The sequence below is a fragment of the Heterocephalus glaber genome, unplaced genomic scaffold (genome assembly GCF_053883595.1).
Source record: "Heterocephalus glaber isolate CG9 unplaced genomic scaffold, H.glaber_assembly_v1.0 deba00001593, whole genome shotgun sequence".
In the NCBI taxonomy this organism is placed as follows: domain Eukaryota; kingdom Metazoa; phylum Chordata; class Mammalia; order Rodentia; family Bathyergidae; genus Heterocephalus; species Heterocephalus glaber.
The window spans coordinates 1,746,658-1,757,929 of NW_028258368.1; positions in this window are offsets into that span (position 1 = coordinate 1,746,658).

Genomic DNA, 11,272 nt, shown 5'->3' on the forward strand with positions numbered 1-11,272 from the left:
ATAATTTAAGAAAAAAAACCCTAGTCTAAATTGTTATTCCCCTCATCCAATCCTGTTTTCCCCCCGTGGTTGTCTTGTAACTGCAAACAAACACATCTTATTTTGTTTCGTTTTCTTGGAAGATAAATAAATTTCCCAAATTTGGGATGGGCTATCTTGACAGCCAAATAGTCTTATATTTAAACGCCTATGGAAATAATGAGTTTAGCACGGTCTGTTCGCCCTGATAAGATCTGAGATGCTTTTTGTCAGAGAAGCTGATTAGCTAAGCCAGCAACCTTAGGTTCCGTGGGATTCTATTGCCACCTGCTGGTCATATTAATGTCTACAGCCATGGCTGCTGTCTTCTATGCTAACAGACCAGACCACAAAGTTAGGAGAGTGACCTCTAGCGGAAAAGCTTTGGAATTTTTTCTTTGAATTTATAAGAGGTTCAGAATGCCATTTAGACAATTTACAGCTAGAAAGGGAAAAGCAAAAGTATTTTGAAAATACTGAATTAAAATGTCAATAGACTTCAACTCGTTTCACTGAAAGGAGCGATGCCCATAATGCAGTGGAATCAGATTTTGATGATTATAGCCTGTTTGTGGCAAGGTCATCTTGTATTCATTTATGCTGAAATATGAGTCCTAAGAGTATAGGTTCTGAAGTCAGAGTTGGGTTGAAACACAGGTTTAGATGCTCATAAAATTTCTGCCTTGAGCAAATTATTTGACTTGTGTGTGCCTCAGTTTCCTCAACTTATAATGTGGGTAGCTAGGTCATAGAGATTAAAATAATGCCCAGGTAAACTACTTGACAACCGTTGGCTATTTTTAAAAAATCCTGTAGTTTATTTCATTCATCTTTTTGTTCAGAGAAGTACAAGGACAAGTGACTTGTTTCAGGGATGGGGGACAGGTCCAAGGACAGCCTCCTGCTCAGAGCTTCAAGTCATCTGGTTGGAGAAGCCAGGGAGCAAGGCATTGGAGGAGTTGGAGTGGAGGCGGTGGTGGTGATCATCACAGCAGGGTTTGTGAGCAGATGTGCAGCCCTGGGTCAATGAGAGGCGGCCCTGGAGGAAGGAGGAAGCTCAAGATAAAATGCCGTCTAGTCATTGGATGCTGGCTGCTCAGGATGCCCTTGGGTGGGCGCTTTCTCTGCGCATGCTCAGATACTGGCATTGTCCTTCTGGGGCAGCTAGCAGGAATCACACCACACAAGGTCCAAGCAAAGCACAGGATCGTGAGCGAGCCCATGTGGAGCCCTGGGACAGGCATGGACGCTGGGCACACGGCGCGGGGAGCCTTGCAGAATTAACTCTTCTGCGAAGTGGGTAGACTTGCTCTTAGGGTCTTGGTGCTGCAGAAAGTTGATTCCTTCTCTTTCTTCATGAAAATACATGTTCCAGCTGGGGAAATCAAATCAGTCGGGTTTTGGGAGTAGGATTTTTCATTCTTGTTTATTTGTAAATTTTTTCTCAGAGTCCTACAAGCAAATTTAAGGGAAAAACCCCCACCACAATAGTATAGACTAATGAAAACTACAGTCCTTCAGCTGCCCTTAAAGATAACCACTTTTTTAAGCCTTTCATTCTCTTAGTTATCTTCACAGATCTAAATACTGTGCTAAAAAGTTGCACATGTATCAAGTTAAGAAGATATTGACTGACTTTCGGCCCTCAGACGAGGTTTCAGCTTCTATTGTAGTGTCTCCTTGGCAGTGGGTGTGGACTGGCAGTGTTGTTTGGCTTGCACATTGATGGGGGAAAAAGTTTGATCCAATATTTAAAGGATGGAGTATAAACTTAAAAATATAGATTTCTCTACTTCTTTTGAAAAACCATCAAACATTCACAGTGGGCTTACATTCCTCTGTGGCAACAGTGGACTCGAGCTGAGTAATGCCTACCAGGCATTCAGGCTTCAGTTCCCTGCCAACCTCCCCACTCCTGACTGTTCTTTGGTACTAAGGCTTGGTGAAAGTTGCAGGTAGCATTATGTCTCTTTCTTTTTGTTATAAAGAATATGTTCCCCCATAGCCATGTAAGGGTTAAAAATCGACTAAGTCAAATAATCTTGCTTCTGACCCATTATTCTCCTTTGCTTTAGCAGCTTGTCATTGAATACATTTGCATTTGTGACCATTGATTGCTCTGTATGCTGGCCTTACAGCTTTAATCAGTGTATAAATACTCTTTGACCTATATTGGATTATATCCTAGTAAATCCATCATAAATTAAGTAAAAAGTACATTTAATATGCTTAACCTACAAACATCTTGGCTCAGCAACACAGCATCCTCTACAGTGTTGGTTGTTTCCCCTCATGGCCTCGTGGCTGACTGGAATTGTGCTCCTTGCATATCTCTAGCCCAGGAAAAGATCCAGATTCAAAATTTAAAGGACAATGTGTAGTCAGCTTTCTGTCACTGTGGAAGAATACCTGAGAGTAATAACTTGAAGGAGGGAAGGTTTATTTTGGCTCATGGCTTTAGCAGTTTCAGTCCATGGTCAGCTGGTTCTATAGCTTTTAGGCCAGTGGCAAGGCAAGAACATCAGGGTGGAAGGACATAGTAAGGGAAAGCAGCTTACCTCATGGCTTTTGGGAAGCAGAGAGGATTGGAAAAAGCCAGAGGGGAAGGGACAAAAGACCAGTTATAGTCCCCAAGTCATGCCCCCTTAATTCATTCCCTTTAACTAGACTCCATTGCTTGTTTCCATCACTTACCAATAATGCCATCAAATTATGATCTCATCAATGGAGCAATCCACTGATGAAGTCAGAGAGCCCTTGTGGTCCAATTGTTGCCCCAAACCCCATTCTCTGAACACATGAGCCATTTGGGGGGACATTTTAGATCTAAACTGTAACATACAGTTTCTACTGAATGCCTATCATTTTCTCATTGTTCATCATAAAGTGAAAAAATTGAAAGCCAAACCATTGTAAGTGGGAACTGCCCGTACCAATGGCAGTATGTGAAATAAGACTCATTTTGACTGAGGTGCCAATAAGATAGCCATCAAATGGATGTGAAAAATCTCCCACATGCAAATTGACAGAGGATATGGTGAAGACCCAGCTTAGGACCCTTGGGCAACTCTTTACCTACTACTACTTAGGAAATTTAGTAACACTGAGGTGGAGGCAAGAGAGCATTTTGTGAGGACAATTTTTCAAAGAAGATTTTGCTGTGACTCTCATCTTTATCCCCCAGAGATTACCTGCCTCATCTTCTCAAAACAAGTTTGATTGGGCTTTAGGTGGACCAAACTGGGTGGGATGTCCAATATGTATCTCCTGAGATTTGGGGTGGAGGGTGGACTGGTGTTTAATTTCCCTAAGAAGTTTGGAGGGAAAACATGTTAGGCTGAGAGCAGCTTAGATGCTGGGATCCAAGGAGGCTGCTATTAAATGACAGAGGAAACCTGCACTCCCCTCCACTGGAGGGTCCAGAGGGGCATGTGTGCTTCCAGTGGGCTGGATGTGGAGCCCGTGGGAGGGTAACCTCTGCCTAAGCGGATGCATTGGGAGGTAATGGGTGCAGAGAGCAGGGTCCTTGTGATGTAAGGGGGATGTTAGGGAAGGGTTGAATGGGCAGAGGGGGACCAAAAATACCATCACCCACGTGACAGATGTTTCAGACAGCCACTCAGTAGGTAATCCTCTGCAAGCTCCATGAGACAGATGCTTTTAGGCATCAGCAAGTCCAGAGAGTGGGAATATTGCCAGTTCAATAGGAAGCTTCCCTGCTCCATTTCCCCTCCTTCCCCTCCTCTAACCTTGGAGAGGCAAGAACCCCAGCTTGGGAAGGATGAGCAGCCCAAGAAAGGTCATGCCTCCTCCCTTGCGCCCTCCTGCCGTCCTCAGCACACAGTGGTGCTGACAGGTGTAGACAACCTCTGATGTTAAGTCCATTCAACATTTTAACCATCATCCAGGACTGAGTGTTAACTCCCGATTTAAGAATCTTTGCAGTTGAAAGTATCAGGGGTGCATTTATACTGATAGTGAGCAGAAATGTCCCGAAATCTGCCCATGTGTAATCCAAGGGCAGGGGAAGGTGGACATCACTGAGTACATCTTTGAGGAGCAATGGGAAGCTAACTTGAAGCTGCATTTGGATCCCGTGAGCTGTGCTGCTTTAGCATATTAGTAAATTGCATATCTCATCATTTGTAGAACAACCACATACCAATTTTATAAAATGAGATATTAATGACATTATCTTTCTCTTCAGTGCTCCATTCTTCCTCCCAGCTTCTATCATCTGCATTAACTCCTGAAATACCAACATCAAAAACAACTTCTATAAACACTACTGTGTCTTTCATGTTTTACATGCACTCTAATGAACAGATTCTGAGTTCATCTGGACAGGTCATAGCTTGTAGTACATTAATGTTCCCATCAAGAAAATGTAGGAGAGATGGATACCAAAGCAAACACGTCTGTGTGAAGGCATTAGGCAGTCTGGATGTGAGGAAAGAGTATAGGGATAAGAGTAGGTCCTGGAGAAGAGCCCATAATCTGCCTGCAGTTGGATTTCTTGGGGTGTTTGCTGGTTCTTGGCACTGAGCAGACTTCAAAGTTGGTTAGAAGACGAATGCAGGAGGTATCAAAACCAGCAGAGCACTCAGCAGCCTCACAAGGGTAAGGAGGTGAGCACTGGAGTTCGAGAACTGTCACGATAGCTGAGAACTGGGGACACATCATCCAGGCTAGAGAAAGAGAATTCAGAGAAGTGAACCCAGCGTACGGCACCGGTTTCTTTCTCGACACATTTGTCCACTGTCCAGCAGAACAAAGCTAAAGGTGCATAAATGTAGCAGGAAATGGGAAGAAAACAGAGTGGGAGCTTTTGGCAGCCTCACAGCACTGAGATAAGGAGATGAAAAGTGGAGCCAAGTAGTGGGAGGTTTAGTAAGCACCCCGGGCTTTGTTTGGAGGGCTAAAACCTAGGTGTGGATGCACACCGAGGAAACCCAAATTCTAGAAAGATGGCAGGGCAGCCTCAACTCTGTGTGCACTGAGTGTACTGAGGTGATCTACGCCCACCCCCAGCTGCCAGGGAAGTTGCACCCTTTCCACAGAAGGTGGCATCACCCAGAGCCACTGCAGTTTTTCACAACAATGCCTGGCACTCGATACAGAGCAACTAAGTAGTTCAAAAAATGGGATCGAGAGAGACTAGGTCTGGGAGTGACTCACACATCAGTGTTAGCAGAGATAGACTTCAAAATGATTGCAGTGAATGTGTTCAAGAAAATAGATGACAGGATGGAAAACCTCACCAGGGAGTTGAAATAATTTCATGCTTGCTTTTAAACTATAACTTATGTAGAGCTAAAGACACAAATCTTAAATGTGAATTTTACATGTAATAAAATTCTGTGAATTTCGGATCAGGAGTGAAGGTTAGAAATACAGAAAATGTCCAGTGCCTCAGGGTCCCCACTGGTCATTAACCCACACATGAGACCATTCTCACTTTCATCAACTTAATTACTTTTTTTTTTTTAAGTACAGAGGATTGAACCCAGGGCCTTGTGCATGCTAGACAAGTGTTTTTTAAAATATTTTATTTGGGGCTGGATCTCCCTAAATTGACCAGGCTAGTCTTGAACATATGATTCTCCTGCCTCAGCCTCCCAAGTAGCTGGGACTATAGGCATGTGCCGCCATGTTCAGCTGGCATTACCTGTATTTGGATGCTAAGTAGAATCATATGGTGTGTTCTCCTGTTTTGACTTCTTTCACTTAGTATTATGTCTGTGAGATTCAGCCATGATACTGTGGGTCCCAGGAGGTAGTCTTTTTTTTGTAATTGTACAAAATAAATCACAGATTCTTTCTATTAATATTCTGCCATTTATCAGACTTACTTTCAGGGGACGTTTCGGTTGTTTGCAAAGTTTGACTATGTGAATAAAGCATTTGTGGTAAGCAAGCTGCTTGCAAAACCTACAGTTGCTATTAGGTCCATAAAACCGACTTTGGGGCAGAGCATCCTCCATGTAGAGTCCCCATTTTTCATTCTGAGTACTGGTTAAAGTCTTGCAAGCAGATGCGCAGGGGTCCATAGATTTTATTCTCTGAGAGAAACAATGTCATCATGTCCCCATGGCTTCTACTTTTCTTGTTTTTCCTGCTCTATTTCTTTTTACTGTATTTTACTGCTTCTTTTCTTTGGAGAGAATTTTGTTTTAATCTTCAACTTTTGGCAGCATAAACTGCTTAATTTGTGAAATGTAAAATTTTATGGAAACTAGCTGGTAGATTTTTCTGTTCCCCCAACCCCCTTTTCTACCTTCTGCGGTTCACCCCTTGTGGGAAGTAAGTGAAGGCTCAGGAGACTGGGAACAAGTTTAGACCATGAATGCGCTGATTCAGGAATTTAGGTGTGGTGTGCCTCCTACTTTGGATGTTTTACAGCCGAAATGAAAGGTACCCTGTTTCTTTAGGACTTAAATCCATTTGAAGTATAATAAAATGATCACATTAATATTCCTGTCAACAATGTCCTCATTTAAAAAGTCTTGGATTTTATACCACATACAGCATATTTCTAAAATCTCATTTCCTATTCCTGGCAGGTTTATTTGTTTCTCTCTCTCCCTCCTCCTTCTCCTCCTCCTTTCTTTTTCTGTTGACTTTATCAAACCTCCTCTTCAACTTCTACCTCCTATAGAAGTTCCTTTAAATCTAGTCTGAATGAACTGAAACATGAATCTGTAAAGGAAAAAGAGTAAATGATAAATTTGTACCATAAACAACTCCATTTTATTGTAGAATTTAATGTGTGAGTCATTGTGCTCACAGCTACTGTCAGGTGCATGGCCACCAGAGTCAAAGTCCACCCTGGGACTGTCAGTCAGACGAATCACAAGCAAAGTATTTCCATCCAGCCTTTTTAAAGGTGATATTCAGGATCTTTGTCTATCTCCCTTCTACGTACCTGGAGAGTTGATCTACTGATCTCCAAGTTCTCTTTTGCTTTCTACACAGCCTATCCCTGGCATCCTTACTAATTTGCCTCTTTATGTGGCTCACTGAAGGCTATCAACAAAGCAATATATATTTAAAACACCACATTTTCTTTTAAAATGTCCTTAGTAGAAATAATCCTAGGTGGGTGGTATAAGTTTATGTTCTGTTGGGAAGAAACCTCTTTGCCTGTGACTACTTTCTCTACTTTTGCCCGTTTTCTTGCTATCGGAAATTGATTTAAGAGATGAGAAATCTTATTTTGCAATTAGAGGGAAGGGGCGGCCCCTGGACAGAGTAACACTGATTTAAGTACAGTTTGATTGTAACCGATGCGTGTCAACTGACCTCCCCGCAGCAGGGCTGAACCATAACATTTCCCTGTTGAAGACTTCACCTGCCCCATTATTGTTTACCCACCCAGAATTCGCGCCTTGTGAAAAGGATTCAGATGCGCTTCTCGAGATGCACACCACTTAGCGAGAGAACCTAACGATAAATCAAAAGGCAGAGGCAAAGGTAGAACGAGCCAGGCAAGGCCATCAGCGAAGATGGTGCTTGGAAGACTCGCGACTGCACCCTGGGCCTCGATGCCTGGTTGGAGGTGGCTCAAACCTGGCCCCAGCCCTCCCACACCCACAGAGAAAGAGAAACACAAAGCCACAAGTAATTGGAGCGAACCAGATCCCGGGACAGGCCTGAGCTGTGTATTCTAAAATAGCTCTTCGCGTTATTCTGATGTGGTTCCTCAGAAAGACCTGAATTCCTAAAAACCTTTCCTGGCTTCTCTGCCAGCCTGCCCGCCCCTCCTGCAGTGGCCTTGAGGCTGCATCCTGATACACATTCCAGATAAAGGATAGGAAAAGCTTTTGGCAGTAAAATAAACTTTTTAAAGAAATGGCTTTCCTTCATAGCATTCACGTGACTAAAGTGATATAAAGAAAAAAACTTTTGAGAATTGAGCATAGAATATTATTTCCTCTAAGAGATGAGTAAGGATTAAAACAGTTCAAACACATACACACACACACACACACACACACACACACACACACGAGGGGGTCTTCGAATTTTAACAGTATTGAGAAGATTATTTGATATCACAAAATTCTCAGTTCTTAAGGAAAAATGTGATTTGTTAGGGCAAAGCTTGGTGAGTTCTCCATCATATGTACACATTTGGGCACTCACACTTCATAGCTGGTTAATGAAGGCTGTTGCTTCCACTCCAGACCATATATACTTGTGCATTATTCTCTCAATGTAAATTTTTATAAATAAATGGATAACAAGGACATGCATTCTTTCTCTATGTGTGTGTGCCTTTATGTAGCATTTGAGTGGCTCTGAACATAAAGTATGCATCGATTTCCATGTGTATTCCACTCATATTAATAGGAGAACATTACAGTTTATAGTAAATGCTTTTGGCCACCTTTGCTAATGTTATTGTAAGCAAACTAGCCAAAAAGCACAAAAGGTCATGTCAGGCATTTATGCAAAATTTACCAGTTCTGTTTATAAAGGCACCACGCGTTTTATTACTTTGTTCATGTGTCCTACAGGAAGTCCAGTCACACCATCATTTCCTTCCATATTTCAACTGTTCCTCGTTATAAATAAAAGCGTTTTTTGCTAACGGCCCCCCTGAGCCATGCTGGGGGGTGGGGAACGTGGTACTGACTTCTGTTAGGTCTCACTCCCTCTGGAGTGACTGCCTCGCTCAGTCTTGAGTATATTCTGCATGGCACGAGTGGACTGTACATCACAGTCCTTGTTTTTCCATGGCCGAAGTGTAACTTGTCACTAGGCAGCCCTCCAAAGGAAAGGTTTTACACCGTGAGCCATACATGTATTCATGCATTCTCTGTTAGTCTGCCTCTCCCTCATTACCCAATCTAACTCTATTTCTAATGTGAGAATAGCCATTTACCTAGAAAAATTTTATGTGCACTTTTCATAAAGGCCCCATTTATAAAAACAACAAAATACTTTCAACTTTTCCTAAGAATTATCTTTACCCTAACTGTGCATCAGCAGCCTGCAGATGTGGAGGCCACACTTGGCTGTCTCTGGGATCTTCGGTACCTGCAGAATCTCCCACTCTCTGTACTTCCTTTTTTTGAGTACTTCTTCTTTTTTTGAGACAGAGTCTTGCTATGTAGCTCAGACTGTCCTGGAACTCATGGCAATCCTCCTGCCTCAGCCTCCTGAGTGCTGGGATTACAGGTGTGTGCCACCATGCCCAGCCTGAGCACTCCACTTCTAAATCTCAAGTGCTATGAGGTGGGACTCAGTAGGTGATGTTGTAGATCTTCTACTTGAGTAAGTCCTGAAACCTGGGGACATTCCTGCAACAAAGGTTTATTCCTCACTCATGCTGTGTTCGGAATCCAGGAAGACAGGCCTCCTCCAATTGGTGAGTCAGGATGAAATCTGGATGAATGCATGGTTTCAAGGTGCTTCACCTACTCTTTCTGCAGACAGTGCTGCATTTTCCAGCAAGGGAAGAAGACAATAGGAGAGGAAAAAGAAGATGAAAGCCAATGTGTCTGGGTAATGATTTGGAACTACAGAGGGAATCCTTCAAGATGTTGGGAACAGTTTGGTCTAGAGTAAGTCTATTCCTTGAAAGTCCTTTAAATCCACCCCCCCCCCAAAAAAGAGAAAACACCAAGGAATAAGTTTGTATTTATTTTACTTATCTCAGATTTAGAGCTGGATTATTATTGATATTCAATTAAACACAAGGTAAACATGGATTACCCCCTCTTGGATAATAGCCTAGACTGTAATAAATACTTTCAAAGCAACTTCATACTTCAATATTGCTTGGCTGCATTAAAGATTTGAATACTGGTGTTTCATGGCTAAGTTAGATTTTCCCATGAATAGAACGTGTTCCTTTAGCTCCACCCTGAGTGACTGTTGGGTTGACAGGAAGTGCTGTAGTGATAACAAAGAAACAGGATGCACAGGAAGGCCTCCTTGATTCCTCAGCCACTGTCTCTCTATGGTCATGTGTTTTAAGTTGCTTGAACATTAGGGGAGTTTCCAGGATTGTTTTGATCCCTCTTCCCTGAATGTCCCTCCTACTTGGGCACTCCTCACTGAAAATGTCATGTTTTCCATATAATTAAAAAGAAGACAGAAATATCAACACATCACAAACCAGATTTATTTATTATTTATTTTCTTAGGCAATACTGGGGATTGAACCCAGTGCCTTCACGCTACATCCCCAGCCCTTTTTATTTTTTATTTTGAGACAGGGTTTTGCTAAGTTGATAAATTGCCAAGACTGGGTTTAAACTTTTGATTCCCCTAGCTCAGCCTCACATAATGCTCGAATTATGTACGTGTACTACCACATTCAGCTCAAAACCAGACATTCTTAAGTAGCTCACCATTTTCATTTTCAAAGCAAACTCACAAGCTCACTCAATTCACATAATCTTCCTTTCATATCAATACTAGCCACATATATCCCCAAAACTTTTTCAGACAATGGATATCAAACATACAGTTTCCAACCCTGACAGAAGAAAGTAAGAAACTGTATTTTTCTGTTCTTTGGTCAGAGTTGCAGTGGCTGTGCTATTTGCTGCCACTGGTGCTGGGGGGTGGAGCTTCACTTCTGCTCTGGCTCCCGCTTCTGAGTCAAGTGTCCATCTCCTGAATCAGGACCTTTGGCCACTACCAACAGTGTCCCTTCTTGCTAGGTCGTGTAGAGAGTGGTTTGCAGAATGTAACTCAACCTTTCCTTTTTCAGAATACTTTTCTCTTTTCCTGTCTGTTCCAACACCTGAACATTTTGATTTCTCTTCAGTGACACCACAGATGGGAGAAGAATGCCGTGGAAGACAGATCATGCCTTCAATAGCATACACAATTTTTATCAGGGCCGTGGCCTGACACATTGGTAAATTCATAAGACAAATCTTGAGGTATAAAGATACCTTAGACAGTAAAATAAATGACAGCAAATGTCAGGTGATGTCATTAAATCAGTGGACAGGAACACTTTGGGGTGGAGTGAGAGGTAAAATTTGTTTTGAACTGGGCTCTCCTATGTTGTGTTATCAACCAGTTTCTAGTTTTGTAAAAGGAAATGAGAATAATTAGAAAGAGGAAATAAAAGGTTAAAAACCGTAAAACAGTGTCAAAAACAATTTGACTAAAAAAATAAAACAGTACAATCTGTGTTGACTCAGTAAATATCCACAAACAGATGATCCCTCAAACGATGTCACTCAGCTGTTTAATTATTTTCAGATGACTGTCTCTTTAGAAACTGACA